General features: G+C 37.6%; 1 protein-coding gene across 42 annotated transcripts in view; it reads right to left on the bottom strand.

Moving 5' to 3' along the window:
- Window positions 1-25,891, bottom strand: part of MAP4K4 (mitogen-activated protein kinase kinase kinase kinase 4) — a 198,302-nt gene that overhangs the window by 83,077 nt on the left and 89,334 nt on the right. The window lies entirely within an intron of this gene.

The following is a 25,891-nucleotide window of genomic DNA, read 5'->3' as shown; positions in this document are numbered from 1 at the left end:
AAAAAATAAAAAATAAAATGTGTGGCTTCTGAATGATGGGCATGATTTTACTGGAGTTTTCAGTCTCCCCAGCAAGGGAAAGACATCCATTCATTTTATCCTTGTGCCAAGAACTGGGTACTCTGAAATGTGATTACAAGCCATGCAAGAAACACATAAGGTGCAAAAGGTAAAGATGAACACAGGAAGCATGGAGCAGAGGGCATTTGGGGCCCCAGTTCTTGCACTATGTGAACCTTAGGCAATTTATTTCACTTCTTTGGACCTCAATTTGCTCATCTGTAAAAATGGGAGAAAAAAAGAGAACTGACTGCTACTATTTCAACTAATTACTAGACAGGCTATTTCTTTTCGAGAATGATCTTGTGAACATAAATCACCTGGCACACTTAAGGAGGAAAAGGTTCACCTCTAACAACCTCAAGCAACAGTTTCAATGTCTGGCAAAGCCAGGGACGGATTACTGAATATAGGCCAGCGCCGCAGAACCAGTGGACAGCAGGCTTAGTGAGGATCCACCACCCCAAAAAGAGAGCCAGGTGAGTCCATCAAGGTCTGGTAACAAAACACTAATCAGTGACAGTAGGCTGTTCTAGACTCAGCTCATCCCCAGCCTTTGCTTTATTAAAAAAGATAAGCAGGAGAAAATGCAGAGTTTGTGTGAGAAGATCAGAGGAAAAATGAAGAAAAGAGAGGATGACACAGCTTTGAAAAATAAAAACGAGTCACCCTTATGACTGTCAGTCTTCACCTTTCTGTCATATACACTCCTGTGGGGAAGAAACCACACCAACAGGCTCATTCTGCCCTTTGTTGCAGACACATGACACAGAGAAAGGGTTCTGCTAAACCACCTGCAAAATCATGCTGAGAAAGACGTATAGGTAGCATAAGAATGAGGGGAAAGCAGAATTAAAGTGAGAAGAAAGAAGTTGCAGAAAAAGAAAATCATCCTTGGTTAGATAGGAAATAAAAAAATCTTTATGAAAAACCTGATAACCAGATTCCCTTTATTATTATGTATATTTTCAAAAGGAAATGATGACTGGTTCCCTAAAACTTCCTTATTTTTCTGCACTGACACACTCATTCACTTATTATTGATGTTCTTCTGAAGACTCAGAAGTTTCTGAGCAGTCTAGATGCATGTGTGTGCTTGTATGAGGAAAGAAGATAATGCAAGAGTGCATGCTCACATATACACACACACAGGGAAGAACACATTAACAGGAAGAAGGTGAAACACACACACACACAGAAGAAACCTGTTACAACCTAGCATCTCCTAGTGCCCTCTGACATTTGTGAGGCACTCACAAGCCTCACAGACCCAGTTTGGTTTACAAACACTGTTCTTAAGATAAAAGATGCAACATCATTAATCAGATATTAATAGAAAGACCAAATGAAAAAAATATCATTTAAAGTACAACTTCCAAATTGTACATTACTGAGTTAGAAACCAAATACATAACAAAACATGTAATCATCTTAAAACAGTGATCCATCTTCAAAATGGTGGCTTCCAGCTTGGTTCTAAACTAACACTTGGCTCCAAGTACAGAATATTACAGCATATTTTATGGGTATAGTTGTCATGTGTCTTTGGAGGTAATGAATGCAAATAAAAGAGTCATTTGGACAAGTATAGTCTATGTAACAGTCTGTGTAATAATTCTCAAACTCTGTATACCAAATGGGTATTGTTTCACCTGTGATTTCAACATAGTCATGGTTTAAGTGAAAATGAAGAATGTGATACTGAAATAAGTAGGATAACTACCTTAATTCTAAACAAAACCAGTTTGTAGCCTGGCTAGTGTTACAGAATAACACACTTCTATTGGGACATTTCTTCAATGGAACTTTATACTAAAACACAAAGTTTGACAATTTTTATTAACATAAGGAAAAAGGAAGCAGGCCCCAAATATTATTAGGAAGCCCAGTTCATCAAAAGCTTTATCGTATGCTTTCCACACACTCATTCACATGCACAATGTATTTCACATACACAGTGTAGGTACACAGTGTAAACATACTCATTCACACAAATAGTGTCATTCAAACCATACTGTATGTGCATAATGCACACACACTCATTCACATGTATAGCTATGTATATAGTGTACAGTGACCACAACTTATTGGCACAGGCTACATGAAGTCTGTTCTCTTCAGAGTCAGCATTAGTAACTCCTGATGGTATCTCTTGGTTCCTAAGCAGCCCAAGACAACCGTTAAGAGGATTGTTAAGATTGATAGAGTCCAGCCCTGGCTGGTGTAGCTCAGTGGATTGAGCACGGGCTGCGAACCAAAGTGTCGCAGGTTCGATTCCCAGTCAGGGTACATGCCTGGGTTGCAGGCCATGACCCCTAGCAACCGCACATTGATGTTTCTCTCTCTCTTTCTCCCTCTCTTCCCTCTCTAAAAATAAATAAAATAAAATCTTAAGAAAAAAAGATTGATAGATTCCTAGCAAAAACCAACACATGACTATGGCCATAAACATACTCATGTTGGGAAGGTGTGTGGTGTTATTCCTGAGAAAAAGTGCACAGTTAAACATATTGGGCCCTGAAAGGGCCCTTTCACTTCCTTCACAAAGGACTGAAAGTAGGTCATCAGAAAGTGAACTAATGATTCTTTTATTTTTATATAAATCAGTAAATGTAAAAGGACCCGGGGTAAAAGAACAATGTTGCATTAGAATAGGGATAAAAATAATTTATACAGTTTTTGTGGTTAAGAGCAGACAATCACTTGTTGAGATTATGAGCATTCTTTTTTAGCATTCTTTAATATATTTTATTGATTGTTATTACAGTTGTCCCATTTTTCTCTCTCCATTATTCCCCTCCACCCCGTACCACCACTCCTCCTAGCATTCCCCCACCTTAGTTCATGTCCATGGGTCACACATACAAGTTCTTTGGCTTCTACATTTCCTATACTATTCTTTTTTTTTTTAAGATTTTATTTATTTATTATTTATTTTTTAGAGAGGGAAGGGAGGGAGAAAGGGAGAGAGAGAAACATCAATGTGCGGTTGCTGGGGGTCATAGCCTGCTACCCAGGCATGTACCCTGACTGGGAATTGAACCTGAGACACTTTGGTTCGCAGCCCACGCTCAATCCACTGAACTATACCAGCCAGGTACATTTCCTATACTATTCTTAACCTACCCATCTATTTTGTACCTACCATTTATACTTCTTATTCCCTGTACCTTCACCCTCATTCTCCCCCCTCCCCCTCCCCACTGATAACCCTCCATAGGATCTCCATTTCTGTGATTCTGTTCCTGTTCTAGTTGTTTGCTTAGTTTTTCCTTTTGCTTCTGTTTTTTTAGGTTCAGTTGTTGATAGTTGTGTTTTTGTCATTTTACTGTTCATAGTTTTGATTATGTCCTTTTCCTTAGATAATAAGTCCCTTTAACATTTCATAGAATAAGGGCTTGGTGATGATGAACTCCTTTAACTTGACCTTATCTGTGAAGCACTTTATCTGCCCTTCCATTCTAAATGAAAGCTTTGCTGGATAGAGCAATCTTGGATGTAGGTCCTTGCCTTTCATGACTTTCAATATTTCCTTCTAGTCCCTTCTTGCCTGCAAGGTTTCTTTTGAGAAATCAGCTGACAGTCTGATGGGCACTCCTTTGTAGGTAACTGTCTCCTTTTCTCTTACTGCTTTTAAGATTCTCTCTTTATCTTTAATCTTGGGTAATGTAATTATGATGTGCCTTGGTGTGTGTTTATTGGGTCCAACTTCTTTGGGACTCTCTGAGCTTCTGGGATTTCCTGGAAGTCTATTTCCTTTGCCAGATTGGGGAATTTCTCTTTCATTATTTTTTCAAATAAGTTTTCAATTTGTTGCTCTTCCTCTTCTCCTTCTGGCACCCCTATGATTCGGATGTTGGAACATTTCAAGTTGTCCTGGAAGTTCCTAAGTTCCTCCTCATTTTTTTTGAATTCTTGTCTCTTCATTCTGTTCTGGTCGAATCTTTATCTCTTCCAAATTGTTAAATCATTTATTTCTGCTCCAAACTGTTAATTTGAGTACTGGTTTCCTTCCCGTCACTGTTGGTTCCCCTGTACATTTTCTTTTATTTCACTTTGCATGGCCTCCACTTTTTCCTCTATTTTGCAACCATTCTCAACCATATCTGTGAACATTCTGATTACCAGTGTTTTGAACTCTCAATCTGATAGGCTGGCTGTCTCTACATCACTTAGTTCTATTTTTGGACTTTGATCTGTTCTTTCACATTTGGGCCATATTTTTTTGTCTCGACGTGCCTGTTACATAATAAGGGGCAGAGCCACAGGTGTTCTCCAGCATGGGGCAACTCACATTGCTGCACTGTAGGTGCTACATGTGGAGGAAGAGCCAGAGATGGAACAATGCATCTTGCTCAGCTCTCAGTAGCTTTCAGTCTTTTCCTCCACCGTGCAGAAGGAAACTGGGCCTTTCTGGTGCTGATTCCCAGGTGGGTGTGTTTGTGTACATTCTAGGACCCTGTGGATGAGCATTCTTATTGGACAGTACAGACTTTGCTCTATCGATCCATTGCTGACCCCACCTCTCTTCCTCTTCTTACTGGCTAAATTATTCCAAGGATCATTATTACCTATGATGCTCTGCCAGTAGGTTTCACTTCTCGACAGAAAGCAAATGCTACCTACATTTCTCCCATGAGACACTTCCTGAGTAACAATAAAGGATCGCAACATATTTTGATTAGTTTCGACAATTTTTTTTTCCTTTTTTGTTTCAGAGTCCACCAAGATAAAACTCTTATACATTTCATACAATTAAAAATTCTTATAGGCTTAAATTCAGCACTGTCCACTGGTATGAAAAACACTTAATACACATACTGGCAAATACTGTCAGCATACTATCATTGTAACAGGGTGTAGCCAAGAGGAGGGGACCCCAAATAGGGAATTGGAATGGGGTCCAGAACTCAAAGGTGTTCAGGAAATATTAGAATGTCCTCACTGACCCCCCACCCCCTGCCACAGGTGTGGGTTGGGGGAAGGGAGAAATGGAGCAGGTCCATTGAGAGCTGTTTTGCATAGCAACAGCTTTGCAGCTAACCTCTGGTGTGGTCATTTAACATATCTATAACCTTTAACTGGTTGCACAGGTATGTTAAATAACTGTAGACATGCTCTGAGCCAGGGGAATGGAAATAATTTCCCCACTAAGACATAACTGGGGGCAGGTCCCCCGAGTTACAGCACCTACGTGGGAGCTTGGAGAAGATTGGCTCCATGACATGGGGCCAGGCCTGCCCAGACTCACGATGGCAGCCCAGTAAAGCTGGAAGGATATGGGAGTGCTGGCAAGTGTGGTCAATTGTGGGAGGAGTCGGAAATGGGGATACAGAGGAAGATTGGCGCAGGGATTTAAAACCAGATGCGGCAGCCATTGGAGAGAGAACCACGCAGTTCTGACTGAGTGGAGACTCCCACAGCTATTGTGCACAGAGGCCCACTCAGCTTTGGCAACAGAAAGGAGAACCTCTCGGCTTTGCCAGAGTGGGGACCCCCACAGCTTTAGAAGGGGGAACCACCATCCGGCTTTAGCAGAGATCCTGGCAACACAGCTGATGGTGCTGAGAAATGAGGGAGGCCTACCAGCCAACACGAATTACTGGGAAGAACTGGGGGTTCCCTGAGCCACAGACTTCTATTTCTTTTCCTGAGATACGGCACCCCAGACTGGGCAAAGGGGGGAAGGAAGAACTGTGTGTGTTTGTGGGTGTTTTAAGGGGCTTTGGGATTTTGATGAAGACACTAGGTCACTATTTTAAGTGTGTATAGCATTAAATAAACATTTCCTTTCCTTTTCACAATCTCTGGCATTGAGAGACGTCTTTCCTCTGGCAGCAGACACAATGAACCTGGGGGTTTCCTTTCAGGTAATAGTATATTGCCTTTGGCCCCTCCTTGGCCTCTTGTTGTTCTGTAACATCATAGCACAATAGATGTCCCTGAGTCTAATGGATAGACACAGTTACTTTGTGTAATTAAACCATGAGTTATGAACATTACTTATCTTGCTTCTATGATGACTATTACACATCTTACAAAATAAGAAGGTATCTAGTTCCTCAGTGTCATTTACTAATGAGTGCCCACCTTGGAGAGAAAGCATCAGAAATGCAGAATCTGCCAATGGCTTTAAGCCAACTACAACTGGAAACCTAATTATGACCAATGCTTATTAATAAACCAACCTCCTTCTGGGTTCAAACCTCCCTTTAACCATTAATTAAAAACAAGTTTGGTGGTCTCAATCAAACACTTAAATACACACACCACCACCACCACAAACTCACTCCTCATGTAGCCTAAGAAGATACAACAGAAAACCAACTTGGAATAGGCTAGAACTGAAATTTTAAAACAATGAATTCCACATAAGAAAAGAAAGTGGAACTGGAAAAAAAGTGGAAAGTGGAAAAAAAGATATGACAGAAATTTATACATTCCACATATGCAGACCAAGTCCAAATGACTTTGCTCTTTATTCTCCTCCCTATGGAGGCAAAAATAAAAATAAAAGTAAAAATAAAAATAAAGAATTAAGGTAATTTGAAAGGGGAGACAAGAAATTTTGGAAAGACAGGTAAGGCTCCCTCCTGGTTTTATCCAGTGATGAGGCAGCTGCAAGCCCCAGTTAATGACCCCTCTTAATGATTTTAATGCAGCTGATGCCAATTAGCATTTTAGACTCCATCAGAGGAAGTAAACTCTCATAGAAAAGGTCTTTGTCTAAGGCTGGGAGATAACTAGCTGAGGAGTTTTCAGTTGCCCTCCTTGGCTCCCAGAGAATGGGGGAGGGAAGAACATCAGCAGAGTGGTAATTTTCAAAAGCAGCTATGTGTTTGTAAATGAGTCATACAACAAGGCCTGCCCACCCCACCATCTGAACACACAGAAGGGCATATGGTTTTTTTTAATGACTCTTTAAAATGTTGTTTCAACTTTTGTTACCTAAATCCTCTCTCCTTCCACTGATGGCAGTAACTCTGTCAAGAAAGCCAGGCCAACTTCCAATAAGCTAAGTACAAGAATCTAAGAGGACTGGGCAATGTTCTGAGCTGACCTTTTCCCCTAGCATACCCCTCTACAGACCACTCATTAACAGTTGAACAAAAAAGAAAGAGCACTTCATTATGCTCTCTAGCTAGATGTACTGCTAACGTGATAGGCAAATAAATATCTCTGGCAAGTTTCACCACCAAAATATATAAATGAATACACATTTAGAATGGAAATATCAATTTTTAAAAAAGTTTACATGATGTTTTATTAGTTAACTACTGCCAAGCCCTTCTTTGTGTCACTATGAACTGGTACAAAAATGAGAACAGACCACCTTTGAACTAGCATATCCCAGCTACATCTAAGATTATTATTCATTATCACAACACACTGAATTAATCAAAATTAAATTTTTTGACTCAAACAGACACATGAAAAATTATACAACTTAGATTCAATGACAATTCAACCAAAGGTGAACAGAACTATGAAGGAAACATTTTAGAACAAAATTAAGGTTGCAGGACCTGGCCAAAGGAAGAATTAAAAACCCAAGAGAAAATTATAAAATTAGCATAACTAAATTGAAAACCAGACATCCATGACATCTTGCTCAAGAAAAAAACACTATTTTGAACCCATTTCAGACAGACAATGCACTCCAATTTTGCTGAATCAATAAACTTGGAATTTCAAAGCCCTCAACTTGGAAGTATATTTCCTAAGGTTATGCTACTATATATAGTAATTCCTCTTATGTATCTGGGCAAAATAAATTGAAAACCTTCTGAAAAAGATTCACCATTCTGGATGCCCTTAGGAACATTTGTGATTCATGGTGATTCATGGGAAGAGGTAAAAACATCAGCATTAACAGGAGTTTGGAAAAAGCAGGTTCCTGGAGCCTTCATGCCTGACTTTGAGGGGTTCAAGACTTCAGTGGAGGAAGTAACTTCAGATGTGGTGGAAAGAGCAAGAGAACTAGAATTAGAAGTAGACCCTGAAGATGTCACTGAATTGTTGCAATCTCACTATAAAACTTTAATAAATGAGGAATTGCTTTGTATGGATGAGCAAACAATTGGTTTCTTGAGATGGAATCTACCCCTGGTGAAGATGCTGTGAAAATTGTTGAAACAGCAACAAAGGACTTATATAAACTTATAAATTAACTTAAACATTATATAAACTTAGTTGATAAAGCAGCAGTAGGGTGTAAGAGAAGTGTTTCCAACTGTGACAGATGGTCTACCATGGGTAAAATGCTATCCAATTATATCAAATGCTACAGAGAAATCATTCATAGAGTAGATCCGTGTGGCAAACTTTATTGTTGTCTTCTTTTAAGAAACTGCCACAGCCCCCTCACTCTTCAGCAACCACCACCATCAACATCAAGGCAAAACCTTCCACCAGCAAAAAGACGATGATGCACTAAAGGCTCAGATGATGGTTAGCATTTTTAGCAATAAAGTATTTTTAAATTAAGTATATATAGTGCCCTTTTAGACATAATGCTATTGCACATTTAACAGACTACAGTATAGTGTAAACATAACTTTTACCATATTTTGTTGTGTATAATGCATACCTTTTTTGCCAAAATTTATGAGGGAAAAATAATGATGTGCATTATACATGGGTAGTACTAATTCTGTATCTATAGAAATGTTTTTACTTCTTTTATTTATGCTTATATGTTAAAAGTATAACTCTACAAAGCAATAATGATATCTGTATGCAAAATAATACCCTAGAATATGGTAATCAGTTTTGTTTCTAAATATAAATAATTGGATTACAAATTAAAACAAAAGATTTCCCCCCTGAAATTCTGGGCCAAAAACATAGGTATGCATTATACACAACAAAATATGGTATATGCACTGGCAAAACAAAAAATAAATTAATAAAGCAAAATACATTTGCAAAATACATTTAAATAAAGCAAAATACATTTGCTTTATTGCAGTGATTTGGAACAGAACCCACAGTGTCTCCAACAAGGTGTGTCTGTATCTGCTATTGGGGACCCTAAAGTATGGCAACCATAGACAGGACCTGAAACCTGCATCTTGATTGAAATGGAAAGCAAATCTACCAGGTAAGGTCCAATATGACCAAAATCAAATCCTCCACTGAAACACTTGATTATTGCTTGAAGGAAACCAGAATATGTCAATACAAAAATATGCTTTTTTGACATAAGGATTATTTTGAACTAAAAACCCCTGAAAAACAGCAAGTGAAAAAAAAGGCACTCTGACCTCCCCTTGAAAATACAACTTCCATTTGAAAAATGTCCCTCTACCAAATGGATACAAGTTATCCCCAGAGACAGTGAGTTGAGGTCAAGGGAATTCTGTACAAGCAAACCTTTGTAAAATAACTCTTATCTTCCTTTAGCCTCTCCAGATATTTCAGTTATTTTTCCACAATTTCCTCTCTCAGTTCACCAAGTATAAAAAAGCATTTGGGTTGGTTTTACCACTTCGATTTGTCATTATTCTTGTGAAGGTTTACATGCATGTATGAAATATACACGTTAATTAACCAACTTGTTTGTTTTTCTCTTGCTAATATGTTTTTTGTTATAGGGACCCTGGTAAAAAACCAAAAGCATAGAAGCAAAAATATTTTCCTCCCCTATGTAATCAAACTTGTAATTATATTATGAGACCAAAAAGGGAGCAGTAATCCAAAAATGCTCAGAAATTATAAAACAGTATGTTCTTGACATCAACAGTCTGCCATTCACAACACAAGTGTGCAAGTATATTTAGATAACTACACATTTTAATGAGTCTACAGAAAGAAAAAGGAATAAATGTTACCAAAGATTGTCTCTGGATTATAAATATTTTCTTCTTTAATATACCTAATAATATTCTTCAACTGACTTTTATTTCCCTAATTGGAGTTGTGGGAGGTAGAGTTAAGAGGAGGTAGCTCCATAAAGAATTCAATGGAGAGCCCTGATCTGTGTGGCTCTGTTGGTTAGGTGTTTTCCCACAAAGCGAAAGGTCATCCACTGGGTTCCAAGTCAGGGCACATGCCTGGGTTGCAGGTTCAGCCCCCAGTCAGGATGCATACCAGATGTACCTGATTGATGTTTCTCTCTCAAATCAATCCCTCTTTCCCTCTCTTTCCATCCCTTTCTCTCTCTCTAAAAATAACGTAACATAAAAAAATAAAGCTAAATAAATAAATAAAGCAAATTCTTAAAAAAATAAACCAATGGAGGGATTGAGCAAAGAGAAAAGAGAAAAAACTCATGCACACAGACAACAGTGTAGTGACTGCTGGGAAGAGTGGGGATGGTGGGAGGTGGAGGAGGTAATGGGGGAATAAGTGGTGAAGGAAGGAAACCTGACTTGAGGTGGTAAACACACAATACAGTATACAGATGATGTGTTGTGGAATTGTGCACCTGAAATCTGTATTAATCTTTCTAACTAGTGTTCCCTCCAATAAAAAGGGGAAAAAAGAGAATTCTAGATGAGTTTATTTCAGGCACCCTACATGGTCCACTGTCTCCCTGGACAAGGGTCCTCATACCACCACCTCCCTGCTATTCTACAGTCACTGTCAATTTTCCTACTTGGGTTGGTTCCTCTCATGGTCAGTTAGTTATGCAAGTTGATGGCACCTTGAAGAACTAAAACCTTACTGGTTAATCTGCCTTCTGCTGTGTCAATGACGTCAGGAAGCTCTGACCTTGGCGTTATAGTCATTTCTTGGTATTTACTACAATGGTATCAATCCAGACATATACATTCTTGAGATCAGAAATGTCCACACTTAAGTCTTTCCTGGAGCAAAGCAGAAGGTAAACGGGGCCCAGAATCACCCATCATACTGCCTTACCTTGCTGACCTACCAGAGGATCCCTTAAAGAGACTCTTGCCTCAGTCCATTCACAGCCTTCCCTAAGATGGGGGCAAACTCCATGAAGCTTCCCACAGTACAAACAGGAAGAGAATATTGTGCCTGCTGAATAGTCTTGCTATAAAACCCTAAAAACAGGCCCAAGTAAGGAATGGCACAACAAGAGGCATAGCTCTGAAGAAGGTAGGGATGTCTTAGCAGTACATGTTTCTGCATTTCTCTCTGGATACGTGTGCTCACATGTACAGAGCCCTGCTTACATATCAGATATGGTGAATCAGATAAGGACTACACTCTGGAAAGGGTCTTTGATTAAAAAGAATGAAGGGAACTTCTGTTCCTGGCCAAGATGGAGTATAAAGGACCAGATTTACCCTCCCATTCAAATAACTAAAGTTAGACAAAACGTATGAAATGAAAAAGTTTAAGGCACTGAACATTAGGCATTGAAGGTCAGTGACCTTCTGAGACACAGGAAACATGAAGAAACCCTGTAACTGCCAGCTTACTGCCTAGAGAAAGATTCCAGATTGTAGCAAAGAGACAGGAAATCGAATTAGAGCCCACAGGATTCTGAATTGAGGAGATGTAACTGAGAGGTTGAGACCATGGCAGTTTGAGTTTGTAGGACAGAAGACCAAAGTGTGAGCGAGCTCTGTGATGCCCTGCACTATTCAGCAGAGCAATGGTCAACACATCTTCATTAGGAAACTACCTAAGGTCAAAGAAAGTACCCCAAAAGGATTGGGGGGTTGGGGCGCAGTACTTAGTGCTCACAAGGACAGGGAACAGTGCCTGCTACCACTGCCCAAATTAAAAACTCATCATTCTTAGGAAGTTATATAGACCATTTAAGACACTGTTACTCAGCTGGTGGTCAAAATGAGTCCTACACTAAACACTGATCTAATACCAACAAACTAATCTTTAAAATGGATCAAACTGTTTCCAAATAACTGCATCCCAGAGCAAAGCTGAAAAATATTATAAGAATATAAAATATCCAATACCCAATATGGTAAAAGTCACATGTCTAGCTTTCAATTAAAACTATCAGACATGCAAAAAGGCAGGAGCAAATATACATCGTGGAGGAGATCAACTTAAAAAAAACACAAAACTAACACAGATGATACAAAATAAGCATCCAAAAACAATAAACCTATAACCATTATGCTTTCTGGGTACCTGTCCATGAAGAAATGGAAAGCTCAGTTTGTTTTATATGGTCCATTAAATCAGTGCATTTATAAAGCAACAACTTGGATTTACAGATATTTTAACTCTTCAATCTGAGTGGAAGAGTAAAACCCCCTCACATCATATAGATCATCTGTTCCCACTTTTCCACAACTAACAGCATTATCATCATAATTTTTAAAAAATTTACATTGTACACAGGAAAAACCCTGAACAAAATTAATGTTTGCAATCCAACTGCTTTTTGATATGATCATTAAAACATTTTTATTAGTTTATGCGTGAATCAAAAGTATAAAAATTATCAAAAAATAAAACAGTAATTGCTCCATGCACCATTCTTTTAGAAGTCCCAGGGGAGGATGGGGGTGGTGATTGGGAGTGGAGGGTGTCTAAGAGCAGTATTTATATAGTTCACTGACTGTCCAATTCTTGAGGATAGTAGTGGCCAAGCAAAGATTTTTGGTACATCTCCTAGTTTTAACTTAATCTTTCCCTCACTCTTCATGTCTTCTCCTCCCCCTTCATAAGCTAGCCTAATTCTTGCTGCTATTATCTGATATGTTTCATGATACAATGCAGTAGGTGAGTGAAAAAGAAGAAATCAAACAATGATCACTCAGAGAAAAGTAATTAAAATCCTCTCTGGGTTAACTATCTTTCAAGTGCGATGGTGTTAAACCAAAATCAATAGTAGTTCTGACCTGGCTCTTGCTGGATAACAGAAATTTGCTACAGCATGCCAATATGGGTAACAGAAAATAAGCCTTAACTTAAATGTGTATACACTGCCATTTTGTTACAAATAATTATGTTCACTGTGGATAATTTGCATATTTGGAAAGGGATCCCCACCTTTGTTCCGAAATAGCAGTTTCCACTCACTTATAATTGAGTTACTTCTAAGACATTTCACATGCCTGAAGAAGTCTCAGAAGATCCTCATGGAAACCACATGAAGAAACAACCATTCCCTTTGCTCTGAGTATTCAAAGATCGTTTCCACAATAATGCTTCAAGAAGATATGGTCAAAAAGATGATGACTGAGTTCCATAGATCTTCATGTAAAAAACACAGAATCAAGACATTATAGTTCTTGACCTCCTCCACTGAGGAGATTTTAGGTAACCATATTCAGGTAAGAGCATTCATTTGACCACACTGTACCACACTTCATCCATTCATCCTGTGGGGAAGGTAGGACTCAGTATCTATGTGAATACCACTCCAACACTTCTCACAGCTTCCTAAATCTCTGGGATCATTCCCCATTATGGGGGTGCAAAGGAAAGGTATAATTATTCTTTGCTTTATCAATAGCATTTGATACCATTCTGAACACAAAGCATTCCTGAAGCAACCTGTGAACTCAGACCACATTAATGTCTAGCATCACCTGCCTTGGGGCAGCAGATAGGTAGATGGACAATCCACAGTACATTTGCCAAGCTTTATAGACTCACTGCTGTGTGACGGACTAAGAAGGCCAAAAAAGGTTCCCAGCAGTCAAGTAAACCAACAACCAGCCACCAACACAGTCCACAACAGCATAACCTATTTTCTGCCTGCCTACTATACAGTGAGATTAGGTCTATTGCTAAAGATTGATTAGCAGTGTGAGTCCTTAACTATGTATGCTGTGACCTTCTCTTCATACAAGGACACAGTGATAAACTGTAGGTGCTCCTCTTGGGGAAAAAAATGTGAAAAGATGCCAAAAACCCAGATACCAAAAGACTGGAGAAAACAGACAATCAAATACCTTTAATATGTGATTCAACTACAAATGATAATTCACTGCTGAGAATGATATTAATAGCTATATTTTGAAGCTATAAGAAGTTACAACTACCTGGGGACACATACTGATGCTGCTACAACTTCATTTTAGTATTTTCCTTCTGAGACATATCCTGAACATAATACCATAATACCTATTTCTGCTGATTCTGAGAACTATTTCTAGTATATCAGGAAATAATTTTTCTTAATTATCAAAACTGGTTTTATTATCAATACAAGATAAATACCATGCTTGTTACTAGTTCAGTTTAAGGCCAACAATGGCCATACAGCCAACTGCTGAACAATCACCTAAGTGCTAAAGAAAGAAAAGACAGAAACATTAAACACAAAATTGCAATTATAAACATTTTAATAAAATGGAATGAGCTTTCTAAGAGAAGCAAATATGGAAGTCTAGTTCTCATGGACACCAAAAATATGTACTTTTGATCAAATATCACCTTACCTTTTGCACTGAAATCTTATTGTGTGAAGTCACCAGAGTCAATAGCTAAAATTTCAAGACCTTCTTTGGCCTTCTAGTAATTAGACAAATTATTTACAAACCGTGATTCAGTAACTCATGGATACTGGAATATGAGACGATCTTTTTCTTAAAAGTATTCCATTAAAAACTGTAAAACAACTTTGCAAGGCTGCACAAGGCTGTAAACCACTTTGGTAATATACCACTGGATGAAGAGGAAGAAGGAATAATAGACCTTTTGTTAAGGCTTAAAGTCATCAATGTTATAGATGCATTCCTTAGAATACACTATGATTTACCCCAAAGGATCCTTTCCCATTAAATACCACCTGAGTATTTCAATTTTCAGAATAAAAAAAAAACATGAATTCACCACTGCATTTTAAAATAACTCACAAAATGCTGAGAAATGTTACGCAGTAACAATGCAACAAGAAAAAATCCATCTTCAAAATGCAATTTTTTTTTCTGAATGCTGGTTCTGTCCAAATATGAAATGACTGTAAAACATTTACACCCATACTCTCATATGGAATGGGAAATTCTCCATAGTATTTACCATCCGCAGACTCCATTTCAAGATTTGGGCGACTTCAATTAAATTCTACTTAATATTTTAAAAGACTTCCAATATAATGTTAATATAGCAGGAAGTCTTTAAAACATTAAAATCTGTCTGCATCTAACCAAATGTTTATATGTCCCATATAAAAACCTTAGTAGCTGCATACTCAGTGTGAATGCCAACAACCTGAAATTTTAAAGAAACATTGGTTAAGACAAACCTAAATCCATCTGAGCAGGATACAATTGTCTGAATATTCTGAATATTCAGAAAAATTCATATCGCTTTTTTCTAATCCCAAGAGAGTATAAGAACTTCTTCTCAGAAGCCTAGACATTTTAGCATATTTTCTATTTCAACTTACAATGAAACTTTAATCCTGTATCTTCTGATTTCTCTAAATCAAAAATCTCACATTACTAATGCAAAGAATGCTATATGTAAGGCCACATCCTAATAAATTTATAATTTTTGGTTGAATAATTATTTAAAAATTAGTCTAAGGCTTCTTAGAGTCAAGTTGCTAAAAAAAATATACCAGTGTTTAAACTGAAGATTAATGTAAAACAAAACAAAACACACACACATACTTTAAAAACAGAAAAATAGAATGCTTTGCTACAAAAATCCCACTGAATGTATTTTAGCACAAAAATGTCCAATATATACAATAGGGTAAGCATGCATTTAAGTACATACAACTGTGGGAAATATTTACAAACAGCTATGGGATGCAAATGGACTTAATGGATTAAAGTTTAAAAGGCAGATAGTATCTGTAAAACACCAAGAATTTCAATACTGTATTATTAGTAAAGAATCAAAACATTAAACTTTCTCTTAACAAGCTAAACCTTAAAACACAAAATTGGAGCCATCTTATAAGATACAGACAATGCAATGATTATTCAGGTAGTAAAACCCAAAATGTACAGAGCACTCCAACAGGATGTTTGTAGAAGAATCTCATTGTATAAAACAGTATGTGTTTAATTATTGGTACATTTAAATACATAAGGGAAAATTTACCCTTCCAACAATTTTTCCCTTTCACTATAAAATGTTACACAACATTCATTAAAACCTCCATGTTTAGGAACTGACCTTAAAAAACTAGTAAAAAACAAAACAACGTTCTTCTCCACAGGAGAATTAAATAAAAATAGTATCTTAAGCTATAATTTATAAGTTATTTGTGAACTGGAAACTGTAGTTAACTGCTTAAGAATAATATTCTAGGTAAAGGGGACATTAAATGGACTATGACCACTGGCCACTGCAACTTAGGCCAGATCTTGCTTATGAAAACTGACAAAATAAACACTTCCAAATTTACATTGGAATACCCTTCCCATAACATACGTCCTTTAACTAAAGGTAGCACACTTCGATTCAAAGTGTTGCTTCAAGAAGCAATACCATTCAAGTGCTGTATCACTCACACATAACTTTATTGGCTGAAAGGATTATGAATGTAATTTTAGAAGAGATACAGGATTATTGTTTAAAATGTGACTTTTATTGCATGCAGGAATAAGTGTTTTGTAGAAAATAAATATCTAATTTTAGAGAAGGCAATAATGATATTGATGTAATTTAATTTAAACAGGCAAATGAGAACAAGTTTTCACAAATTTTGAAGACATGCATTCACACCCCACCTGATCCTTGCTTCTTTTACTTCTTCTAGTAACCCTACCCAACTAGCAGCGAAGGAACTCTACAGAAGATACTGAGAGCAAAGGAAAGGTGTAGACTTCTTTCTTATTGTAAGTATCAGAAAGATAGCTGATTAGCAAACTTTTTGTTAATAATCACTTTATATTGTTAGGGGCATCTACTACCTACACTTCACAAAACTGCAGTAAGTCATTTTGGCCTAAAAATAGCTCATTGAAGATCTTGTTCCTCCATCCATTTTTCCTCCCCCCATACACTTAGGCATGTGTGCACGCACTGTGAAAAGGGAAACTGCAGGCTGACTCACTGGAGGAGAGATCTGATATTGGTTTGGCAACAAGAGACACTCCCTGAAGAACAACACAGTCCTCCTTTCTGGAAACCACCATCTCCCTGCCTTCTGAAGGACTACAAAGCAAAATACATGGCCAGTTTGTGAGAAGCCTCCTAGGTCAGGTGGGCCACCTTGCAGTAGAGAGCAGAAAAAAGAACTACAAACTCTTGCATGCCTACCCTCAGGTCTGAGGGGCTAGATTTCTACAACAGAAGAAAAAAAGAACAAGGACAGTAAATCCCACCATCCTGAACACAGATACATGCCAACAACCTCAAATGGCACCTCCTCCTCCAAGAGGGAACTGACTTACAGAGACCAAAAATGCAAACATTTGGTTACATGTTCAGATAAATCATTTCTCTAGTGAAGACTCTGAAAGGTCATTCAACAAATCAAACTCATAAGCACAAAAGATATTACTGTCTTGCAAACTGCCCAATTCATCCATGTCCACCTAGCAATACAAACCTCAACTTTACCATCTGCCATAATCCAAATATGAAGGCGAGGAAGTTGCTATGTTACTTTTCTTGACAGCATTTTAACAAGAATCACGCCCTTGCATGTGCCTATCCATTGGCACAAACACATTCAATCAGCCGACTTCTTAACACATACTATGTGTGTGGACACTGAGACAGGACGTGGATGTCAACAGCTAGTGACAACTAGGAAAGCACAGCCTGCTCTGAGGCTGAGGAAAGACCTCCCAAGATGCACATGGGTTGACCTTACAGACCAACTGCTAAGGGGGCTGGGAAAAGCCAGCACTGGAGAAATCCAGACAGGAGGAATCACCATACATGCAGAATGAAGCAAAAACACCCACAGGCCAGCAAAATAATTTTGCATTCTCAGAGCCTAGGCTAAGTTATCAATAAAACAAAATAAATCTGGAAGAGAAATCAAGAAAATCACCTCTTTTCTTGCCAGGCTCAGTATTAACTGGGAACCTCACAACTGAAACCATCAACTCTCTCTCAGTGCATTAATGTTTGCACACATGTGTACATTCAATAGCTAGTCTTTCTATTGAATACTAAGGCTTGGGCTAAAAACTGCCACACAAGAGTACTGTAGTCTGTTTTCAGAATTAATTAGCCTGACCAGTTTCTCTGACTAATCTAAGACACAGAGTGGGGGAAACAATGAGTTTAAAATGTAAGGTCCTCTAAGGCTTACAATCCTTACAAGGAAAACCTCAAAAGAAAGGAAAAGAAATTCATCTCAACTTAAGGGTCCAGAGTAAATAAAGGGTTAATTTGGTACTTGCTATTCAGAGCAAACATCCCCTCAGTGGTTAATTTTAATTAAAGATAATGATGTCTTCACTGATTTGGGGGAAAGCCATAAAATCTTAGGTATAATATATAATAAATACTAGGAACCTTTGTGTTTTTAAATGGTATTTTGAACTTTTCATATATTACAAAAACAAGCATCAATCCAGAATAGACTTCCACACAAGGGCCAATGCAAGAGCTAATGAGGTTAAATGACTGCATTTTATGTATATAAATTATAGTATGTATAAATTCACAATATGTAACATAAATATAATTAAGTTAATGCATACACATTAAATATCTATATAAAGAAAAAACACTCAAACCACCCCTCGAAAAATCTGCTGGAACTGCTAAGAGGTACATCTTAGATACAGCACTCCCTGTGAGATTTGAATCAAACTAATTTACTCTGTTTGGCCAAAGTCTTCACTTCTGCTATTGCTACCTATTATATCAAAATGGCCATTTCTTAAACTTAGAATGAAGAAAATTAGCACATATCCATAGGCACTGGACTAAGTGATTTATAGTTACACAGTAAGATGATGATACTTTCAATGCACTGAAATCTTCAAGTCTGCACAAAAAACTATCTTGGGCTCTTGAATCATTTGTGTGCTTTAAGTGCAGGAAGTATACTTGGTATTATTCCATTATGCACCAAATCACTTTCATACCATTACAGAAGAGAACTTCATTCTTATACCAGATGTTTTTGGTGTTTGTGCTGCCCAGCACACATGGAAACCCCATAGCTGTGGCCACCCATCACAGATATGATGTCACAGTCCAGCTTAGAGACAAGGTGGCAGCCACTTATCTTCTCTTCCACACAAATGAAGCAACAGATGCTAAAGATGATATATAAACAAATACTGGGACTAAATCACCTCAATTAAACAACTAATGGAAGACCGAAATCAAGTATCATTAGAAATACAGAAGCTATCAAATTGGTACCACATAGTACATAAATTTGAAGCAGTCATTAGGCTTACAAAAAGTAAGTCATATACTGCTTCATTTCACTAACTTCAGTTTAATACTTAGATGAGTTAAGATAATAAAATAATGAAAAATACCTTGTCATTTAAGGAGTGCCTGTCAAGGAAAATACAATGATTAGGTAACTATTACATACAGATTAGTGCCCCCCTTTCAAGATCTTGTAGGTCAATTGGAAAACAAACATAAAAAAACAGATAAATATAAAATGTGCTTCAAGTCACACAGTACTATGAAATTACTTACATTGGCTTGTTCTGCAGTAGTTTACAACCTAAGAGCCGCACTGTGCACAGAGTCTATGGACAGAAGAAGGGCCACTGTATGAAAAGTACATGGCACTCTTAACAAACTTAAAGGCAGAAGTGCATTGCAAGGTGGTGATTAAAAGAAAGTTAAATGAAGTATATGGTTGAGACTAGCCAAGGCTAAGGAATTCACCCTCCAAATTATTTAAGAGAACCTTCCTAGAATAAATACAAGGTTATTTTTAAACTAGTATAACCATGCAGATACACACATATTCACTGTTAGTGCTCTAAGTGATTAGCAGCAAAAGGAAATCACTTTTATCCACAAAAGACTTAAAGCACACCAAAAAGTCAACTACAATTATCCAGGGGTGGGGGGGCATTCTAAGGAAAATAAGTTTCCTAGATGAGTGCATTCCTTTTAATACTAGAGCAAAGGCTACCTTATTACTTTAAAAGTAATTTTACATTCATATGCATATATACTCATAGGTCTCTATACACACAACTACACAAATATACATTAACATGTTAATAATTAAGTCAAGGTGACAAAATTATGAAATACTTTTTTCATCTTTTCTTTTCTCTATTTTTCTCTCTAAAATATCTCCCTTACCTAAATAAAAAATACCCTAGAAGTCATTTAAAATTTTTGTTTCAACTGCTTTATTAAGCTATAATTTTTACACCATAAAACTTAGCACTGGAAGTGCACTAAAGTTTTCTTGGTGGAAGAAGAGAATAAATTTTAATTTTCTTACCATCCAGATAAACAGAACTAACCAGTGAAATTCCAAGGCCTGAAAGACCTTGAACTTCTAAACTAACCTGATTAGAGCAGTTAAGAAAACATTCACTATCTGTGATAACCTCTGCTTTACTTGAAGCAGCATCAGCTGTGACTGCATTAGAACCAATGGTGGGGTCCCTTGGGCAGGAGGAAGATGCAAAGCCCTAGCATCTGCAGGAAACCAGCAGTCCCTCCCTCTCTCCTAGTTCTCAGGCCACAATCCCACACGCTGACCCACACCACACAGCACTCATCCTCAGTTATTTCCAGCCCTAACCAGGGAGGAAGCAGAAACAGGCATCTGATCTCCATCCTTCCACTGGGGAAAAGAAAAACAGAGGTAAATAGCTGGGACTGGTGGTCACTGGCAAGGCAGTTGGCTTTTCCTAAAGAAAAGAATAACTCATTTTGTTGAACTTCAGTGTGAAGAAACATCTTGGATCACAAATGTTACCCATCCTCTTGTCTCTTTTGTCTCTGGACTATAACACACACAGCCTGTAAACCATGGTATTATTTATTACAACACACTCACACAAACATAGCAAGGCATGGTATTGGTTCACTCAAACTATCATAAAGAAGTGCCATGTCAGGTTAGCTGAGAGGTAAGGGAAGGCAGTGAGAGGGCAGCTAGTACTGTGTGAGCTCTATCACTCTCTGTGTACCAGGTTACACGGAGAGTCAGGCAAACCAACGACCACAGATGCTGCTGCTTCACTCTGGAGTTCCAAATCTTAATACCTCCTGACTCAACAGTTTTCTCATCCCATCCTCTGTTGAACAAAAACATCTCTACAGTCATTTTCCAAAAAAAAGTGTTTTCACCTTCTTTCTAAACAACTTAAGGAGAAACAAATAACCAGGGAGTCTTCAACCTCTAACACATACTAAACTCCATATAATGTCCAAGATGCAAGGAGACAAGGGTAAATCTGTAAAGTGAATAATTAAAATAGAACCTTTGGGGCAGGATATAGTGACAGTATTATTTGGGCTTTGTCATGCCATGTTAGCATGCAGAGTTAAAATCTAAGGCAGCAATTTTCAACATTTTTCATCTTATGGCACACATAAACTAATTATTAAAATTTTGTGGGCACCAAAATATGTATTTTTTGCCTATCTGAAAAAAAATAGATATAATTTTGATTCATTCACACAAGATGGCTAACTATTATTATGTTGGCTATTGTCATTTTTCTATTTCACTAAATGGTCAAGTAGTGCATGTTTTAAAAATTCTCGTGACACACTGGTTGAGAATCACTGACCTGGGGGTAGAGTCTATCTGTGGTATAGCTAAGATACAAGGTGCAATGGGGAGCAATAGGAGGACTGCCTGCCTGTGCCTGCACATTCACCAATGGGCAGCCCTTCTACTCTGGGAGAGACTAGTTTCCCACACTGCTTCAGGGCCACCTGTGGCTTAATAGTGCACCCACAACAGTGCTAGAAACTCAACCAATCAACTAGCTGTCTCTCTAATCTTGTTTTAGATCAAGCCCACTAAACTCAACGCTCTTTTCTATAGGATTAGTACAAAGTGACTAGAGATTTCTCACTCTCTTTCTCTTGGTATGATGCTGGTGGTGGGGTGGGGGGTGAATTTTCTCCAATTAAACTATTAAAACTTTTATTCTAAAACCTCTTACACTATCATGTACACTTAAGATTTTCACTGGACACTGACAAACTAATCAAAGAAGCAACTCCAGAAAGTTTATTATATGGTCAGTTTAGTGTAGGCTATGAATTTATACTCAGGTCCTATATAAAGATAATTTAAACTAGAAAGCAGTTATTGGAATGACATTTAGAAAAACATGGGTTTGGGGTGCTAAGGAGGTCCAAAAAAAGGCTATACCATTTTAAAAGGTGAAGTGTTTCAGTGGAAAGGGCAAACCTTTCAGTGGATATTTGAAACCTTTTCTTTCCAACTGTACTGATTCACCATTTATCGTATTTCAAAGGGTATCGCATCATACGGAGTAAGGGTGAGAGGAGCAGGAGAGGTCTGAGAAAGAACAGGTGAGAGGCCAGTCAAGTAGCACCGGAGACAACCATAAGAATCTGCACTTTTACTATGACCTAAGTTAGGAGCCGATAAAAGATCTGATGTTTGTTTCAAAAAATCACTAAGCTGCTACAGAGAAAAAACTGGTGAACAAGCAGGAAGAAGATGTGGTAGGTGCTACTGAAGAAATCTGGGCAAGACATGATCGTAGTTGAAACCAGGGTGACAGAGGTTCTAATAGGAAGGGGTCAGATTCATGTGTGTGATACTTTCTTACACACTCGTAGGCTGTTATCATTTGTTATGCATTTCAAATATACAGAAGCAGACAAGATAGTGTATCAAACCCTCTTATACCTAAACCCAGATTTAACAGTTAACTAATTTGTGACCTACTCCCTCCCACCGTCCACCACAGGCCAAGATTATTTTGACACAAACTGGATATTAATTGAAAGTAGCACCAATAGGATTTCCTAAAAGGCGAGATGAGTGATGTGACAGAAAGGAAGTAATCACAGAGGACTCCAAGGCTTTTTTTTGGCTGAGCAAAATGGAAGCTTGGAGTGGCCACCAAATGAGAAAGGGCAAACCTGAATACAACACAGGTTTATGAGAAAAGACTAGGAACTCACGAGACATGTTAGATTTGGGACACCAGACCTGCAGTCAGAGGTGATGACTACAGAGCCAGAAGAGTCTGGTCTTAAGGCCTGAGACTGCTATCCCAGGAAAGGCCTGCTTGTAAGGCTGGCCCTTAGCTGCAACTGGGACCTAAATTTCAAGAGGGTTTCCACCACTCCCAGAACTGGTAAGTATGGCTTGCTGTTCCCTAGATTGTGTCAACAATGTGGTTTATGTTGAACACCTACTTTCTTCCTGGGAGTTTGAAATTCTTGGTATGTACTAGGCAAAGGGTGCTTATGTGACCAGCTCCAAATAAAAACTCTGGGCACTGAGTCTCCAACAGGCCTCTCTAATAGACATTTCATGTATGTCGTGACAACTCCTTGCTTGAGGAATAAAGCATGTCCTATGACTCCCACTGGGGCAGGACCTCTAGAAGTGCCCAGATTCCTTCAGTCTTCATCCCACCCGCCCTTTCCTTTGCTGCTCCTGTTTTGTGTTTTTCCATTGTACTGTAAGTCACAGATGAAGTCCAGCTGTGCTGAGTCCAATGAGTCCTCCTAGTGAATCCTCTGACCTGAGGATGATCCTGAACTTCTAATATGCATCCCTTTTAATAAATTTGCTGGGAATGGAAGCAAGAAAGGAGGTGTCAAAATGAAAAAACACAATTTTGCACTTTTACCTCAAATGATTTTTTATAAAATAAAGTTGGTGGGTAATGAATGGGATTATTAAAAAAGTTGTCCATCTTTTTAAAACTACCAATTTATACAAAATACTGGGTGGTTTTTAAGTCAACTATTTACTCAGAAAAATGCCTTTCATTCATTAAGTGGTGAAATTAAACTAAGAAAATGTGGAAGTTCTGTCTACCTGTAGAGTGCTGATTAACAATTACAAAGAACATCTTTTCACAGCCAGCTTTGTTTTTACTAAGAGATCAAGAACAGCTCCTTCTAGAGCATAATCTTTCTATTCCACCCCAGATCTGAGAATATGTGTATTAAAGAGAGTAAGTATTCAGTAATTGTTTAAAGTGAATGAATTAGTGTAACTTCATGAACAGCATTTTTAAAAAAAGCCCTGCAAACTATGGTTCACATTTGCCCTTCCAGTCCCAATGAACCAAAACTACATCTGATTACTCCTTTCTCATATTTTCAATAAAAATAATACTTTTACTTTTTAATATTCAGAGCTACTGCACAAAGCAATAGAGGGAAATGTATGGTTATAAAGTAATAAAAATATACTACACACATTTTAAAAGAAGATCTGTCTCTAATTTTATTAAAAAGATGTTACATATTTTTTGCCATGCTCAAAAACTTTTGGAAATTCTCTTTTAAAACTGCCAGGACATTCTTCAGAAACAGCAACTATAAGCTCAGTACCACCCATGTGAAGGGGTCTATCATAGCCTGAAAGGGCTATGAGAACTCTAAAAGAACAACCTAAAGAATTTATAATCTAGTACAGAATACTGTAAGCATAAAATCAACCTGTAGAATCTGTTTGCTAGGTAGTCATTCAACAGCACTAGAAGACAGCTCAGAGGGAAGGGGAAAAGCAGTTCTACCTGGAGGAGACAAAGAAGCCCCCTGATGTTCCAGTCTGCAGGGATCCAGACACAGGGAGGACGAGGGCCACTTGCACCTGGCAGAAGCCATGAGAGCAGTAGCAAGGAGGACATGAGGGTATGTCAGAGTCTTTAGGAAAAGTAATGAGCTATTTTATTTTAATATCTTTAATGAGGAGAAGGGAACAAAGAAACCTCACCGTGTAAAAATTAATATGCTGTACGCTGTGCATCCATCATATAACTTTAATTCTCACAAAAGTCTACCAAGTAGAAATTATTATTCCATATTACAGATAAGGAAGCTGAAGCTTTATTAAATTTAAATCTAGGCTGTATTCTAATAAAGGATGTTAATGCTGTCTTGGGGTAAAAGCCAGAACATTATTTAATGAGGCTGACATTCTATGAAGTTCAAAAACTATAAATTCACTTTGAAAAATACTTTTAGGTCTCAAGGAAAAAGGAATAAAAAGATGAATCTTTTTTTTTAGTTTAGTGACAATTCTAAAAACAAAATCCAGAAATGTACTCATTCCTAACCACTAATCATTTTCTTAATTTTTCAATTTTTATTGTTGTTGAAGTACAGTTTTCTGCTTTTCCCTCCCACCCACTAATCATTTTTAAAGACTGTTTTAATTTCTTTCCGAGAGGAATGAAATTTAAGTGTAAAGAGCATGTGTTATTAATATTTATTTATGATTAGTGTATAACACCTATGATTAATTTGAAATTTTTTATTACAAAAAGTGAGAATGCTATAAAACACGATTATCTTCTAGAGTCCTCTATTACAACAATGTATTACTATCATTTGCCTGGACAATGAAATCAATAATGTATATATGTTATAAGTTTATCCACATGCCCACCAAGAATAGAACATCCTGTTCAATTCATCAAAGATTTGAAAATCTACAACTAACAGGGCATGTCAACATGTTAGTTGCCACTACATTAAAATCTGATGACGGAACACCACTGCTATGCTCCTAAAATGAACTAAGAGATACCTTGATCCAAAGAAAAGAAGACTGAGGTGCTATTCTGGTGACAAGTTACAGAATTCTAGACAGGGCAATCACCATTCTGAACATCAACTATTGTTATTCATAAATAAAATGAAGACTTATCAACATGAAAAACAGAAAGCACCTGAGGTATACAGCTAACTTAGTCTAAACCTTCCTCTGCTTATTTACTTATTATATAAGAACGAATAGGAGAATTTTCATATTTTACAAATTCTCAGCTACATTCTTAAATTCAAATGAATCCAAAACAAAAATTCATTCTATCCAGCACATCATCACCAGCATATT

The sequence above is a fragment of the Phyllostomus hastatus genome, unplaced genomic scaffold, assembly GCF_019186645.2.
Source record: "Phyllostomus hastatus isolate PE091 unplaced genomic scaffold, TTU_PhHast_1.1 phas_scaffold_78, whole genome shotgun sequence".
NCBI classification, from domain to species: Eukaryota; Metazoa; Chordata; class Mammalia; order Chiroptera; family Phyllostomidae; genus Phyllostomus; species Phyllostomus hastatus.
This window is presented reverse-complemented; position numbering and strand designations above follow the sequence as displayed.